Raw genomic sequence first — 16,760 nt, 5'->3', positions numbered from 1 at the left:
ATTATAGAATTTCCATGCCCAGAAAACTAATAAAACAAAAAATTTTAAAGAAAAAAATTCAATAATAAAAAACAAAGGGGTATTATGTCAGAAACTAAAAAGTTAATGTTGATGAAATAAATAGGAGGTTCTAGGGAGGCAGTGCTAGTCCTAAATCTATCTCCCACCCTAAAACCAGAACTGATGGAAAAATTTATAAACCACCAAACTGGCAGGGTGGTCATGAATCTCTTCCCTAATTGGAAACTGGTCAGGGACGTCTGTAGAAGCAAGAAAGGCTGAATCCTGAAGAAGTCAGGACTCAAGGTGAGGCAGTGAAGCCAGTCAAATTGCACAGGAAATCAAGAGCATCCCTGAGCACTGGGAGGGGTCTTGCAGAAAAGGTCTCATTAGAGACTATAATCCACTACCTCCAATGTGAGAGTCACACTGACAGATCTTCCTTCTCCTCTTTTCTCTCACAACAACTGACTAGAATATAGACATTCTCTCTCAAACTATAGCTTGCATGGAAAAATAAAAAGTAATCAGTAGGGAAGAGAACTTAAGGATAATTTACCCAGACAATATTAAGCAAATAGAAAGTCTAAACTTGAGGTAAGAGAATCATGAGCAAGGTTAAAGGATTAGCAATACAAACTCGTAGTTACTGAAAGAGATGATGGCAACAATATGAACAACAATAATACGATCATCATAATATAGCAGCACAACATGAAAAAACTAGTAGAAATGATAAGCAGGGAAGAAAAACACAAGCTCTTCAGAGTATTAAAAAATTAATTAAATAAAACCTAAGGTCAAAAACAAGTTGATTTGATATTTTTAAAAGAATCATTTGAAAGGGTATAATAAATAGATAAAAAGATCAAAAGCCAAAGCAGTACGATTGCTCAGGTAATAAATCAGAAAAAGCACTGACTAGATTGGACATAGATAATATTTTATCTCTGGCCTCAAAGTAAAGCTTTATATTTCATAGTAAACACAAAAAGAGAGAACAAAATTAAAGAATTGATAAAAAATCTGATATATATGGATAAGAGCCAAAAAAGGAAAACATTGAATATAAAGGTACTCCAAAAACCTGAAATAGAAGAGAACAAAGGATATATCAAAAATTTTAAATATAATTTTTAAATCCATAAATATGGGAGAAAAAGAAACCAGTTTCATGGAAAAATTGTTAGAGAAAACATATCTTGATTAAATTTCTCTTGGTTTAACGATTATTATAAAACCTCTTCATATATCCAGGAAAGAAAAGCAAGTCATCCAGGAAGGGGAAAACTATCAGGTTGATAGATTTTTTACAGAGCAGTTTCAATAAATTATAAGACAGCTCTTACAAAAATATTTTATAGTATCTTCATACTATAGAATATTGTACAGCAATAAAAATGAATCACCGCTAATCCAAATAGATGAATCCAAAGACGTAATGTTGAGTGAAAGAAAAAACAAACATATACTGAATGACAGTATTTATATGAAGTTAAAAAACAGAAAAAAAATCCACCGTGATACAGATCAAAACATTTGGGGTAGGATTAATGAATGGAAGCAGATAAGAGGGAGCATGCTGGGGTTCTGAAAATGTTCTATATCTTGATCTGAGTGGTTGTTACACAAAGTACACTTACATAAAAATCTATTCATCTATATATTTTAGACTGCACACATAAGTTATATTACAATAAAAAAGTAAATTAAAATACCAAGAGAAAAAGAAAAAGTTTCAGGATGGCAGCTGTTTAAAAGGCATAGGGACTTAGAAGAATGGAGCATTTCAGGAGGAAGATCCAAAGAAAATAAAACAATTGTAAGATTGTATCATATATCTGAAAATTTGAGGAAAAACGCTAATGGTTTGAAAATTATGATTGGACATTTTGAAAAAAATTAAAGATAGATATATTGCAATTTTTTACATGCAAACTACAAAAGAAAGTAAAATTAATAGCAGAAAAACACAGCAAAACAAAACAATAAAGAAAGCAGAGTCATTATATACTATTTGGATTATGAACTGAATATTTATGTCCTCCCCTACAGTCATATATTGAAACAATAGCCCTCAGTGTGATGGAATTAGAAGGTGGACTAATAGGAGGTGATGAGGTCATGAGAATGGAGCCCTCATGAATGAAATTAGAGCACTTATAAAAGAGGCTCCAGAGAGCTCCCTTGCCCCTCTTGCCATGTGAGATCACAGAAAAACATCAGCAATCTGTAACCCAGAAGAGGGACCTCACCAGGATTTGACCTGCTGGTGCCCTGAGTTTAGACTTCTAGCTTCCAGAACTATGAGAAATAAATGTTTGTTGTTTAGGCCACCACATCTATGGTATTGTATTAAAGCAGCCTAAGATGGACTAAGACAATCATAATAATGTAAAATATGTCTAATGGTTTAGCTTCAAGTTGTGATTCAAATACACTGGAGAATAAGGAAAGACTCTCAAAGGCTAATGATTAAAATCCTTATCTAGCATATTATAGGGAAAAAATAGGTAATAGAATTAGTAAACTAAGAAATAATAGAACAAACACGAAATAGAGTAACAATAGAATTTGGAAGACTAACAGTTCTTAAGGTTCCTAGGAGGGGATGAGATCCCAAGGAGGGGATGAGATTCAAGGGATTAGATCTGAAAGGCAGAATGCCTGAAGAACTATGGATGGAGGATCGTGACATTGTACAAGAAGCAGTGAGCAAGACCATCCCCAAGAAAAAGAAATGTAAAAAAGCAAAATGGTTGTCTGAGGAGGCCTTACAAATAGTTGAGAAAAGAAGAGAAGCTAAAGGCGAAGGAGAAAAGGAAAGATATAACCATTTGAATGCAGAGTTCCAAAGAATAGCAAGGAGAAACAAGAAAGCCTTCCTCAGTGATCAAGGCAAACAAATAGAGGAAAACAACAGAATGGGAAAGACTAGAGAACACCTCAAGAAAATTAGAGATACCAAGGGAACATTTCATGCAAAATAGGTACAATAAAGGACAGAAATGGTGTGGATGTAACAGAAGCGGAAGATATTAAGAACAGGTGGCAAGAATACACAGAAGAACTATACAAAAAAGATCTTCATGACCCAAATAACCATGATGGTGTGATCACTCACCTAGAGCCAGACATCCTGGAATGTGAAGTCAAGTGGGCTTTAGGAAGCATCACTATGAACAAAGTTAGTGGAAGTGATGGAATTCCAGTTGAGCTATTTCAAATCCTAAACGATAATGCTGTGAAAGTGCTGCCTTCAATATGCCAGCAAATTTGAAAATTTCAGCAGTGACCACAGGACTGGAAAAGGTGAGTTTTCATTCCATTGCCAAAGAAAGGCAATGCCAAGAATGTTCAAACTACTGCACGATTGTACTCATCTCACACGCTAGCAAAGTAATGCTCAAAATTCTCCCAGCCAGGCTTCAACAGTACAAGACCCGTGAACTTCCAGATACTCAAGTTGGATTTAGGAAAGGCAGAGGAACCAGAGATCAAATTGCCAACATCCATTGAATCATAGAAAAAGCAAGAGAGTTTCAGAAAAACACGGACTTCTGCTTTATTGACTACACCAAAGCCTTTGACTGTGTGGATCACAACGAACTGTGGAAAATTCATAAAGAGATGGGAATACCAGACCATCTTACCTGCCTCCTGAGAAATCTCTATGCAGGTCAGGAAGCAACAGTTAGAACTGGACATGGAACAACAGACTGGTTCCAAATAGGGAAAGGAGTATGTCAAGGCTGTATGTTGTCACCCTGAATACTGGGCTGGATGAAGCACAAGCTGGAGTCAAAATTGCTGGGAGAAAATTAATAACTTCAGATAAGCAGATGATACCACCCTTATGGCAGAAAGCAAACAAGAACAAAAGAGCCTCTTGATGAAAGTGAATGAGGAGAGAGAAAAAATTGGCTTAAAACTCAACATTCAGAAAATGAAGATCATAGCATCCTGCCCCATCACGTCATGGCAAATAGATGGGGAAACAGTGGAAACAGTGACAGACTTTATTTTTGGGGGGTCCAAAATCACTGCAGATGGTGACTGTAGCCATGAAATTAAAGACACTTGCTCCTTGGAAAAAAAGCTGTGAGCAATCTAGACAGCATATTAAAAAGCAGAGACATTATTTTACTGACAAAAGTTCATCTAGTCAAAGCTATGGTTTTCCCAGTAGTTATGTATGGATGTGAGAGTTGGACCATAAAGAAAGCTGAGCACTGAAGAATTGATGCTTTTGAACTGTGGTGTTGGAGAAGACTCTTGAAAGTCCCTTGGACTGCAAGAAGATCCAACCAGTCAATCCTAAACGTAATCAGTCCTGAATATTCATTGGAAGAACTGATGCTATAGTTGAAATTCCAATACTTTGGCCACCTGATGCAAAGAACTGACTCATTGGAAAAGACCCTGATGTTGGGAAAGATTGAAGGCAGGAGGAGTAGGGGACGATAGAGGATGAGATGGTTGGATGGCATCACTGACTGGATGGACATGAGTTTGAGCAAGCTCTGGGAGTTGGTGATGGACAGGGAAGCCTGGCATGCTGCAGTCCATGGGGTCGCAAAGAGTCAGACATGACTGAGTGACTGAACTGTACTGAACTGAGGAGGGGATGAAATTGTTTCTGGCGAGGGGAAGAGCAAAGAATTGCTGATTTTTGTTAGAGATGTTTTATCATTGTTCAATATTCAAGTGTAACTATAATCAAAATTTAAATAAAGAAGAAAATCCAGCCAGCAAATAGAAGAACAAAAGTAAGCAAAATGGAAATGTATAAACTTTGGAAAAAGAACACATGGTAACTTGAATACATGTATATATAGGTCAAAGACTAAGTATTATAAGGATTAGGATAGCACTACAAAATGCAAATGTTAAAAATCTTAATGAAACAGAAGTGACCATAGAATGGGAAAACTGAGCATTTGAGGAGAAGAAAGCATAAAGTATGAACATCATCTTTCATAGAATTCAATTATTTAATACTGAATTTGAATGTAAAGTGACTCATTTCTTTCACTATTTTTTGTAACTTCAGTTTTCTTAATAGTAAATGACATTGACAGTGTTCTGAGTAAAATAAAAATTATTTGATAATTAATGTGCTTTGATTTTACTTTATATTACTTAATGTCATTTAAAATAATTTATTTTATTTAAAAATAGCATATAGATTATGTTCTCACTTTTAAATAATCCTGACCATCTAACTCAAAATACAGCATAATTCTATTGGCTGTTAGCAACCAACAGTTGTACATGAGAGGCAAAATTTTGAGAGACGTTACTCTTGTTACTCTTCCATATCACTAATATTTTTGTAGTAAAATTGTGTTACTTTAAAAACAAAGCAATGATTCTTAAAAATTAGTTTGCAAGGTATTAAGTACAAAGAACAAAACACCAAAACTGCTGTATTCCATAATTATCTTTTTCCCTCTGGACATAGTATGCATTTTCTACACCATTGAAGTTGCAATTAATACCACAGTGACTTTGAGAATTATCATATCCTTATTGATTTATCTATGTCTTTACTCATGATATAGATAGCATCTCCAAGGAAGATGCTGCCTCTTTCAATTCACAGATTCCTACACAATGCATAGCATAATTTCTTGAACAGACATTCAACAAATGTATATAAATATGTTTTAAAGTACATTTATATCACAGAATGAGAAAAAACATCTGGCAGAAAACATATGGGAATCATACACAAGTTCTATATGAACCATCAGCATAATTCTGCTTTTCTCTATGTAGTGTTTCACCCAGCCTCAATGCTAAATAAATATTTATTAAACAAACACAAACATAGTGTTATAATTCAGCATTCCTATATTTGAGGAACAGTAGGGGAAGAATTTTTCTATCTTTACACACAGCCAGAGTAAGTTGCTGTTTAGTTATTGAATAACTAGAGTAAAAATAAAACTAATAAATTATCAAGCAGTTAATATAAACTAGGACTCTTGCAGTTTTACATACATTATTTCACTTAATCTTCTAAATTTACCCTATTAACTCACCCTATTTACCCTAATATTATTCTTATCTTATTTTACAGATGAGAGAACTAAATTCGATTTTGGAATTAGGATTCCAGCACAGGCGGTCTGACTCTACAGTTTGCACTTTTAACCTCTAATAGCAGAGGACACAATAACATTATTCAAAAGGTTAAAATAGATTCTCTGTAGTGTATGAGCTAGATTAGTCTCTATTAAGCATATTATGAGTTAAAATCAAATATGGAAAGTATGTGAAATTCACTGGGAGCCTGGTTTCCTATCAAGGAAAAAAGAGGAAATAAACCAGCACTACAAGAGTATGGATGTCTGTGAAGAATGTACATAACTTCCTTCCTGACTCTAAAACTTAAATCACTGAAATTATAGATCAAGCTATAAGGATGTATTAAAGCACAGAATGAATACTGCCCATTATATGGTTGGATATCACACTACCATAGGGAGATAACCACAGAAAATCAGTTCTAGAGACAATCATAACCTATCTTTCAAAATTTCCCAAGGAAATTAGACAGTAAGTTTCTCTCAATACTTAGAGGCCATTTTTTTCTTAAGCTAAAATTGTACCTTCCTTTAAAATTTATATTTGACTTGTGCTTAGTAACCTCTGTTTGCCAATTTTCAGAAACTAAGACTAGCATTAAATCCTTCTCTTTCCTATGGATTACATTATTTCAGGCTTTTACTCTTTAATTTTATCAAATATTATTTATTAAGATGTTTCATGTACCAGTTATGTTTCTAAGCATTTAACATGCATTACTTCATTTACTATTCATAAAACTGTATGGAGTTGGCCTTGTTATTTTTGTTTTACTGATGATCACATTGATTAACTTGTCATGGCTGTGAAGATAGTAAACGGTATTTAAGTTACCTTCCAATCTTTTTGTATAAAATTGTGTTGAGTCAAAATACAAAAGTCAATTAAAAGGCATTTCACAGCCATGACTTTCTTTTTCCTTATTCTAGAAAAAAGCCTATCCTTGAGTAACAACTGAATTGCAGACTCAACAACAGTTCTCTATGATTTCTCAAGAGGAGCCTGCTAGCCTTGAAATGAACTTTGTTTTATGCACTTGAACTATACTCAAACCTAAATCATTTTTCTGCCCATTTACAGAGGGTTATTGTTATTAATGTTGGCCAAATTTTATAGGCTGTGAAATGAAACCATAAAGGATGAACCTGAAATATAGAAACACAGAATGTTCATCCTGAAAAGTGTCATCAAGATAAAGGGAAATTGCTACTGAAGAAGCAATTATGGTCTGCAAATAAATTTTTTAAAATGTATATCTCAGGTCTAGCAACATAAAGTAAATGCCAGCTTATACTACAACGGTAGGAACAAAATAGACTTAAATTTATTATAAAGTGTTCCTTAAGATTCCATAATGATGCCTTTTTTATTTCTCTTACAAAATAGTGAACACATCTTCAAGTCTGAAGAAAATTTGTACTAATAATTAATATTAATAATTGCCCTTGCTATGAGAATAAATTAGACTGCTGCTGCTGCTGCTGTCGCTTCAGTCGTGTCCGACTCTGTGCGACCCCACAGACGGCAGCCCACCAAGCTCCCCCATCTCTGGGATTCTCCAGGCAAGAACACTGGAGTGAGTTGCCATTATTGCCAAAAGCAAGAGACTGATCATGAATCCAAATATTTCCTATTATATATGTACAGCTTCAAATGGCAGATTTTCCTCTTTTTGAGTAAGATCTCATCTCTTACCCATGTTTGTATATAATGGAGAAAGAGTGAATGATGCATCTTTTCAATACTATAGTTTTCTAACTGGTAACCAAAGTGCAGAAGAAAACAAAAATATACAAAGAAATGAGTTAGAGCCATAATGCACTTATTAGAGATAACATGAACATTAATCTTGATCTAATCACACACAAATGTATATCATTATTCAAATTATATAGTAAGTGTAACTGAATTGGTCTTATACTCTAATTTGTATTCTAGTACAAAACAAAACTAAGGATTTTCCAAAGGCAGTAAGGCAGCAAAATACACTATCACTCATATTTCTCCTTCACAAAAGTTGGTTAATTTCACTTATTAATAGTGGCAAAAAGTACCAGGCATTTTCTGTGTATTTCTGTATAGCATCCCACACCTTCCTGGCCCAGGAGCTTCAGCTTGATGTTCAGTTGTTTAAGCACACTGAACACTTCCAACCTCTGCTGTGCCTCTGAAGACTTCCTCTGCATCTGAGAGAGCTTCCTCAGTCTGTGTGCCTACTCAGCAGCTTGGAAGTGCTGGAGAGTTAGTGCATGGAGGGCTGGGGGCAACCCTCGGTCAATGAGAGATGTAAGTCAGTGTGGGTCAGCTTCCCCATCCTTCAGTGCGACAATTCTTAGGTTTGTTCTACACAGTAATTAGAGGGTTCCCAGTGGTACTGAATTACACTTGCTTATCACATTATTCTGCTTATTAATATACACAGTATTTGCTTTTCTCCCTTTCTTGTCTCACATTCCCAATCCTCTTACTAGTGTTTCATGGGCTCATCTTTAAACTTTTTGCTCTCATGCTCTCTTGCTTCTCTTCTTCAGGAGAAATCTCTATAAACATAGTTGTTGATTTAGTTCTTCTTTTCAAATACAGCAAGATACCAACATATCACTTTAAGATGATACTTTTCAGCATGGGGAGGAACAGCTACCAGCAAAAAATGCAGAACCTTCCCCTTTCTTTTTCCTTTTAAGATGCAAATAAATGCTTTTATGCTTCACAGAACAACCTTGAAAGAGAAATTTTGCTGTAAAGAAAGCATGGTGTTAATTGTTACAGGATTATTTTGCAAAGACCTCCAATCCCCTCATATATAAACTGCAAATCTCATTCAACTCCCATTTCTATCACTCTTTATTGCTAATGCAAATTTCGAATAGTTTATTTAAAATTAAATGTTATAAACATAAGAGGTACTAGATCTGTGAGGTTTTAAAATGTTTCAAACTTACTTAGTAAAAATTGATGGAATTCTATTTCTGCAATGTCCATATCCCTTCCCTCCTTTTATTGCCATTACTCTATAGATTATTGCATTGGACAACATCGACCATGAGACAGTGCATTATTTGATATTCCTTTAAGAAAAGAATACTGTGATCAAATAAAATATCATATACTGCAAATTTTAAGATGAATTCTGATTTCACTGAATTTGACTCACCTAAAACAAAACATATTATCAGAATCAATTAAATATGGGAGTAGTATCAGCTCATACAATATCTTTGGTGTTTCTCATTTCTCCAACTCACACTTAAAAATGAGTTCCTTGGGACCTGAATATTTTTTGTGATCTCTGCAGACTGAGTCTTTCCCTATGGATTTCATCACCCAAGCTCCCAAGCCCACTCCAATGGAAAGCACCATCAGAACACCAGAAGGGGAAAGAAAGGAACAGTAGGGTTATTTACTGGTCCTGTCACTCACTCCCCCATTCTAATTTTGGCAGAGCTGTTTTTTCTTCTATGATTCTTCTGTGGTTTCCATTTTCATGCATCTCTTGCAACTATCTTTTCTCCACTTCCCTCACTGGCCTAGTAATAGATTTGTTCTTAGTCTTCAAATGCTTCACTATCCCTCTTTGGGTTCTTCACCCTGCACATCATAATTAATTTTTTCAGTTGAATTATTTGACAGTGGCATCTGTTTCTTGCTGGGATCCTAACAAATACGGGTATTAGGGGTGGTCCAGGAAATAGACTCTATAAAATGGATTTTAGAATTGGGTTGATCTCAATCATTGTGGAGAACACAAGCAACCTCTCATCAAGGGAAAATAGTACACTGGCAATGTAGGGCACACAGGGGCACCATAATGGCATAGTAGTATAATGGGATGGATTGTCAGTGGAGGAGAAAGTTTGGGGAGATCAAGTGTCTATGGTGGCAACAGGGATTACAGAGATGGAGCAGGTTGGTATTATGACTTCTCTGTTCTAGAGAGCAAGCATTCACACAAAGACAGAGCTACAATTCCAATGGTAGGTAAAATCCTCCAGGAATCATAAACTAATATAAAAGCACTATTTAGAAAGTTGTGGAATCCTAAGACTTGAGATCTAGAAAGACTGGGGCAGAGATGACGCTAAAAAGTTTAGCTCCCAAATATCCCTGCATCTTTTTTAACCAAGGGAATCTGTGCTCCTTGTAAGAACAAGTAAATAAAAATTAAATTAAATCAAATTAAAAGTTTCAAGAGCTTTTGAGGCAACTGCCCCATCAGCGATATAAACTTTTCTCAGTATCCATGCCAACATCTCTCATTGATTGCCTCTAATACCAATTACTAAAGTTAGATCCCATAAGTGAAAGGAATATTCTAGAGAAACTATTTCAAACACAGAAATTATTACAGGACCTTGCCAATATATATCAGCATGAGCCTGGAAAGTATTACGGAATGGCTTTTAAAAGTTATTAGACCAAGGAGGGCAAAATAGAGGATTAAATCCAACTGAATTCATCAAAAGAGTTACTCTCATACAGGAGGCAGAATGTGATGTGTTATCTCAAGTACCTAAGTGGCATTTGCAGACAATTATGATGTATAATCAAAGCTTGGACTCCGTGGTGGCTTACAATCAATGTGACTACAATGCTAGAATTTGCCTACTATGATGGAGAAAAGAGGTCAGCACGCAAGTTTTTTGGTTTTTGTTTTTTTGTAAAGGGGTAGATAATACTCTAGGCTGTATGGGCCACACACAATATATTCACTGTTTTTCTCTGTTCCTTTTTTTTTTTCTTTTCTTTCTCTTTTACCTTTTTCTTCCTCTCTCTTTCTTCTTTCTTCCCTTCCTTCCTTCTTTTACTCCTCCTTCTTTACTTTTTTCTTTCTTATAACCCTTTAAAACGTAAAAACTATTCTTACCTTACAGGCTGTACACAAACAGCCCACCAGCTGGATTCCACTTGTTGGCTGTAGTTTGCTGACCCTTGCTCTAGAGTATTCTGAGATTTCCTCCAGTAAGCATTAAAACATTCACTCATGAAAAGCTCTGTGATGTCTGTCCTCTGTAGCCCAGAGAAAACTGAACCACTGACCTGAAGTTTTTGATGTCAATGGGGGAATAATGAAGTCTGGACTGGTAGAGAATAAATGGCAGCACTTCATTATTACTGGCCATTTAAGTAATCAAAGTGTTTTCCACTGCAGGGATCTGTTATGGTAACTAATTGATCTGAAGGTCCTTAGGAATGAAATATATGCACAGCTTATGAAGCTTCAGTTTCACCTTTTTAAACAAAACAACTCTAGGTTTGGTGCAGAAACTGACCTAAGTTACAATTGTGGAGATTCAGAGCCTCCTATCTGGCTTACAGTTTCAGACCCTTTTGACTTAGGGAAGCCCAAATTTCTTTGAGAAAGATTCTTCTATGCTTTCAACACAAGAAATCTTTTCCAAAGCATTCCCCCAGAGACTTGCATCCATGTGTACCATCATTTTTATGGAGCCCAAATGCCACAGTAGCACACTGGTAAAAGGGAACTTAAGGAAGTCAGATGTAATGATAAACAACATCTTGCTTGGGGATATATCTAATCACAGTTCCAGTGGACCTACAGAGCTATTCTGTGGGATTTTTTTTTAAGCCAGGGATGTATGTGGATGATACATATATGTAGCAAATGGCAGAATTCTTACAGAGAATGAGGATATTATTGTGGGAAGTGAAAAAAAATAAGTCTCTGGAACTGTTCAACCACATCCCCATCACCACCACCAATATAGTAAGTAAGATAAAACAAATTACTACATGACTTGTGTCTGAAAATATACTGGCACTAGTCCAAGGTGAGTGATTGCTGCACTACAGCCCACTCATGGTTGTCCCCAGAAGAGAATGGAGAAAAGAAATCCTCCCAGTTGGTAGAACTTTGGGCAGTATCTAATTGTCCACTTTACTTTGAAGAAAAGGCCTGAACTATGGATCCACTTCAAGTAAAAGAAGAAAGAAGAGAAAAGAATATGCTCATTTCATTAACCCAAACCAGGTTACTAATTAAGGAAATATATCTTGGGAACATGTGCCTATAAGTTACTTTCTTCCACGCAGTGATACCCTTATACTCTTTGCGGCTTATCTAAAAGCAAGTTAGACAGACACCACATTAGCCAACGCCAACTTTATGAATAATAAAGACAATATTTGATTTTCCCTCTGCTTTATTCTTTTCTCCTGTGTCTCAACTGCTTAACAACTTCTGCATGGACAAAGGATATTTACTGTTCCATCCCCACCTCCATCCTCAATACAAGTCCCTGAGACTTTACTAAAAAGTGGCTTTGTCACTAATGCTATGTAGCTCAGGCCCCAGGCACAGAAACTGTCTTTAACCATATAGGCTAGATGTGTCTTACTAATGGATGCCACAAAGATCAGTGACAAAACCAGACTGAACTGGCTAGATTCAAGATAGCGGGCAAATTAGGCTCAATCACCCCTTTCCCAGCCTTGATTTATCTCTGTGTTTCCATACCAACTCCTGAGAGCTGAAGGACACTTTCCCTGATTTACCTCTGTGTTTATTTCAAAACTACCTGGTGTTTGGCAGAGACGCTCTGCAGCTGCATTTTGAGAGATCTATGCTCTGAGAGATAGACAGCAGTCAACCACCCCCAGCCAGCTCTGACTTGACCACAGGATGTGCCTGCACATGGGAAAGCTTGAAATGTCCTAAAGTTACCTTTGCTTCATTACCATGCTACGATCTCTGCCGGAAGCGGGTTTTGTGCTCTCCTGAGCACAATGTCTGCCTGTGCAAAGGAACCTGGAAGCCTAAGCATGCCCAGCTGTCCCCAGCTACCCCAGGAAATTTCCACCCTTTTCCTAAAGGCTTGATGACCTGTCTGCCTTCTACCCCTTAAAATGCCCCTCTTCCCCTCCTTTGGGGAGAAGGTGCCTTTACAGCATGAGTCCTCTTTCTCCATTCCCATTTAAGCAACTGAATAAAAGCTCGTCTTGTTTGAACCTGAGCAGGAAAGAATTCATTGACCAAGCCAAGGCATCTTCAATTCAGCTACAGTGGAGCCTTGTGTCTAATTAGGTAATAGCTTAACACTTGATTATAAATGTGGCACATTTCAAAGTAACATACACTGGAATTCCAGTCAATCATAATATACGAAATGCATTCACATGAATATTATGGGGTTGTTTTTTTTTTTTGCTATTCACAGGGTTACCATTTTAAGAAAAATATTTTAATTCAATTTTAGTCAAAAACAAAATTTTAAGCTTGAGAAGACACAAGTTAGAAAGTTTCAGAGAATTGCCCAAGGTCACACCAATAGTAAGTCCTAGAGGTGGGGTTAAGTTCACATCATGTAATGCCAACTGTGATTTGGGTATCAAAGCACCCTGCAGGCACTATTACTGAGAAAATGAAATAAAATTGCAGTCCCCTTCTTGGGCTTCCCAGTGAACAGAAAGCACATGATCAGTTGATCAGATTAAAAAGAGAATTAACTTCAATTTCACTGGCAAATCTAATTCAACTGTCCTAGCTCTGAGCAGGAGAAAACCATGTTGGCATCCCCTTATTTCTTTGTCTCCCTCACATCTCAAAAAACAAGATGGTGGCAATGGTAGAAAAAAAGGAGAGGATGGCTAACCATGGATGGATTGAGAACAATGACCAAATAGTTTATATTTTTCTTCCTAAATTCCTTTCATGAAAATGAATGCTATTACTGAAGTATGTAAACCAAAGACACAATAAATACACTCCATGTCCTCAGTTTTTAGTGGAATCATACAATTTCATTATATCGGCAATTATATCTATCACTTAGACACTAACATCTTTCAACAGTTTTGTTATGTGCAGAATTACATATGCAGTCACAATATAATATGAATATAACTAAGAACGCACCTTTAGAAGATTCACATTCTTCTGTGGGCATTGTAAAATATCTTAGAAATGGCAATATACTAGAAGATATATGTACATATTAAAACAAAGAAGAGAATGAATTTCTGCCCATTTGTTGAAAGCAATACCAGCAAACATGTAACCCTCCACCCTTTCCTGATGTCTTGTAGCTATTCTTGACCAAAAGGGAAATAGCAGACCTAGCAAAGTGTGTCTCCTACCACTTGTAGAAGCAACCTGAGGCCTCTTGGGGCCTATGCTCACAGTTCACATGAGTTCTGTATAGAGAGCACACAACAGCAAGTGATTACAACACCAGGTGCCTCTATAAAACTTCTCAATTCCATTACAACATTTGAGGACAGCTTCATGGCCCCACCGTGACTTCGCTCTTTTCTTATCATGTAGTCAAGGGCTGACTGGCCTCAGAATCACTTTGTGAGCTTGACAAAATTAGAATTTCCCAGGACCAGTCCCTAGGAAAGAATCACCCATCAGGTAACTAAACACTGGAGTAATTCTTCACTTCACTCAAGTTTGAAAACTTGAGAAAAAGAAATGAAATGCAAAAAGGTGAAATGGTTGTCTGAGGAGGCCTTACAAATAGCTGAAAAAGAAGAGAAGCTAAAGGCAAAGGAGAAAAGGAAATATATACCCATCTGACTGCAGGGTTCCAAAGAAAAGCAAGGAGAGATAAGAAAGCCTTCCTCAGTGATCAGTGCAAAGAAATAGAGGGAAACAATAGAATAGGAAAGACTAGAGATCTCTTCAAGAAAACCAAGGGAACATTTCATGCAAAGATGGGCTCAATAAGGGACAGAAATGATATGAGCATAACAGAAGGAGAAGATATTAAGAAGAGGTGGAAAGAAGAAGAACTACACAGAAAAGATCTTCATGACCCAGATAACCATGATGGTGTGATCACTCACTTAGAGTCAGACATCCTGGAGTCCAAAGTCAAGTGGGTTTAGGAAGCATCACTACAAGCAAAGTTAGTGGAGGTGAGGGAATTCCAGTTGAGTTATTTCAAGTCCTAAAAGGTAAGGCTGTTAAAGTGCTGCACTCAATATGCCAGGAAATTTGGGAAACTCAGCAGTGGCCACAGGACTGAAAAAGGTCACCTTTCATTCCAATCCCAAAGAAAGGCAATGCCAAAGAATGCTCAAACTACTGCATAATTTTACTCATCTCACACACTAGCAAAGTAATGCTCAAAATTCTCCAAGCCAGTCTTCAATAGTACGTGAACCGTGAACATCCAGATGTTCAAGTTGGATTTAGAAAAGGCAGAGGAACCAGAGATCAAATTGCCAACATCTGTTGGATCATTGAAAAAGCAAGAGAGTTCCAGAAAAACATCTAATTCTGTTTTACTGACTATGGCAAAGCCTTTGATTGTGTGGATCACAACACACTGTGGAAAATTCTTAAAAAGATGGGAATACCAGATCACCTTATCTGCCTCCTGAGAAATCTGCATGCAGGACAAGAAGCAACAGTTAGAATCGGACATGGAACAACAAACTGGTTTCAGATTGGGAAAGGAGTACATAAAAGTTGTATGTTGTCACCCTGCTTATTTAACTTATATGCAAAGTACATTCTGAGAAATTCTGGGCTGGATGAAGCACAAGCTGGAATCAAGATTGCTGGGAGAAATATCAATAACTTCAGATATGCAGATGACACCACCCTTATGGCAGAAAGCAAAGAGGAACTAAAAAGCTTCTTGATGAGGGTGAAAGAGGAGAGTGAAAAAGTTGGCTTAAAATTCAACATTCAGAAAACAAAGATCATGGCATCCAGTCCCATCACTTCATGGCAAATAGATGGGGAAACAATGGAAACTGTGGCAGACTTTATTTTCTTGGACTGCAAAATCACTGCAGATGATGACTGCAGCCATGAAATTAAAAGTTGCTTCCTCCTTGGAAGAAATGCTATGAAAAACCTAGACAGCATATTAAAAAGCAGGGACATTACTTTACTGACAAAGGTACACCTAGTCAAAGTTATGGTTTTTTCCAGTAGTCATGTATGGATATGAGAGTTGGACTATAAAGAAAGCTGAGCGCCAAAGAATTGATGCTTTTGAACTGTGGTGCTGGAGAATACTCTTGAAGAGTCCCTTGGACTGTAAGGAGATCCAACCAGTCCATCCTAAAGGAAATCAGTCCTGAATAGTTATTTGAAGGACTGATGCTGAAGCTGAAGCCCCAATACTTTGGCCACCTGATGCAAAGAACTGACTCCTTGGAAAAGACCCTGATGTTGGGAAAGATTGAAGGTAGGAGGAGTAGGGGACGACAGAGGATGAGATGGTTGGATGGCATCACTGACTGGATGGACATGAGTTTGAGCAAGCTCTAGGAGTTGGTGATGGACAGGGAAGCCTGGCATGCTGCAGTCCATGGAGTCACAAAGAGTCAGACACGACTGAGCAACTGAACTGAACTGAATATTTTGTACAAGACTGAATTCTAAACTGTTTTATAAACTAAAATAATAAAGCAACGGGAAATCCTGATGGAGCTACTTTAATTAATATTTGACATTTGAAAGTTTATAAATTCTATGTACAAATTCTTAGAAAAATATGAACATCTAGACAAAGAAGATGACTTGAGAATATGAAGAACCAGAAACAGTTATTACAATTGTTTCTGTATTTCTTCTCTCTTATTTAAGTGTGCAGGATACTGTCCATTAAAAACTGAAGCTCTATATCATATAAAAGTTTTAAAGACAGAGCTGTTATCTGGAATATATGAAAATAAATATTTTATATTTA

The 16,760-nt window shown here is 36.6% G+C and overlaps 1 protein-coding gene across 2 annotated transcripts in view; it reads right to left on the bottom strand.

Moving 5' to 3' along the window:
• BANK1 (B cell scaffold protein with ankyrin repeats 1) overlaps positions 1-16,760 on the bottom strand; it is a 320,374-nt gene that overhangs the window by 282,511 nt on the left and 21,103 nt on the right. The window lies entirely within an intron of this gene.

Source organism: Giraffa tippelskirchi, chromosome 1 (assembly GCF_054371585.1).
Source record: "Giraffa tippelskirchi isolate mGirTip1 chromosome 1, T2T-mGirTip1v1.2.pri, whole genome shotgun sequence".
In the NCBI taxonomy this organism is placed as follows: Eukaryota; Metazoa; Chordata; class Mammalia; order Artiodactyla; family Giraffidae; genus Giraffa; species Giraffa tippelskirchi.
This window is presented reverse-complemented; position numbering and strand designations above follow the sequence as displayed.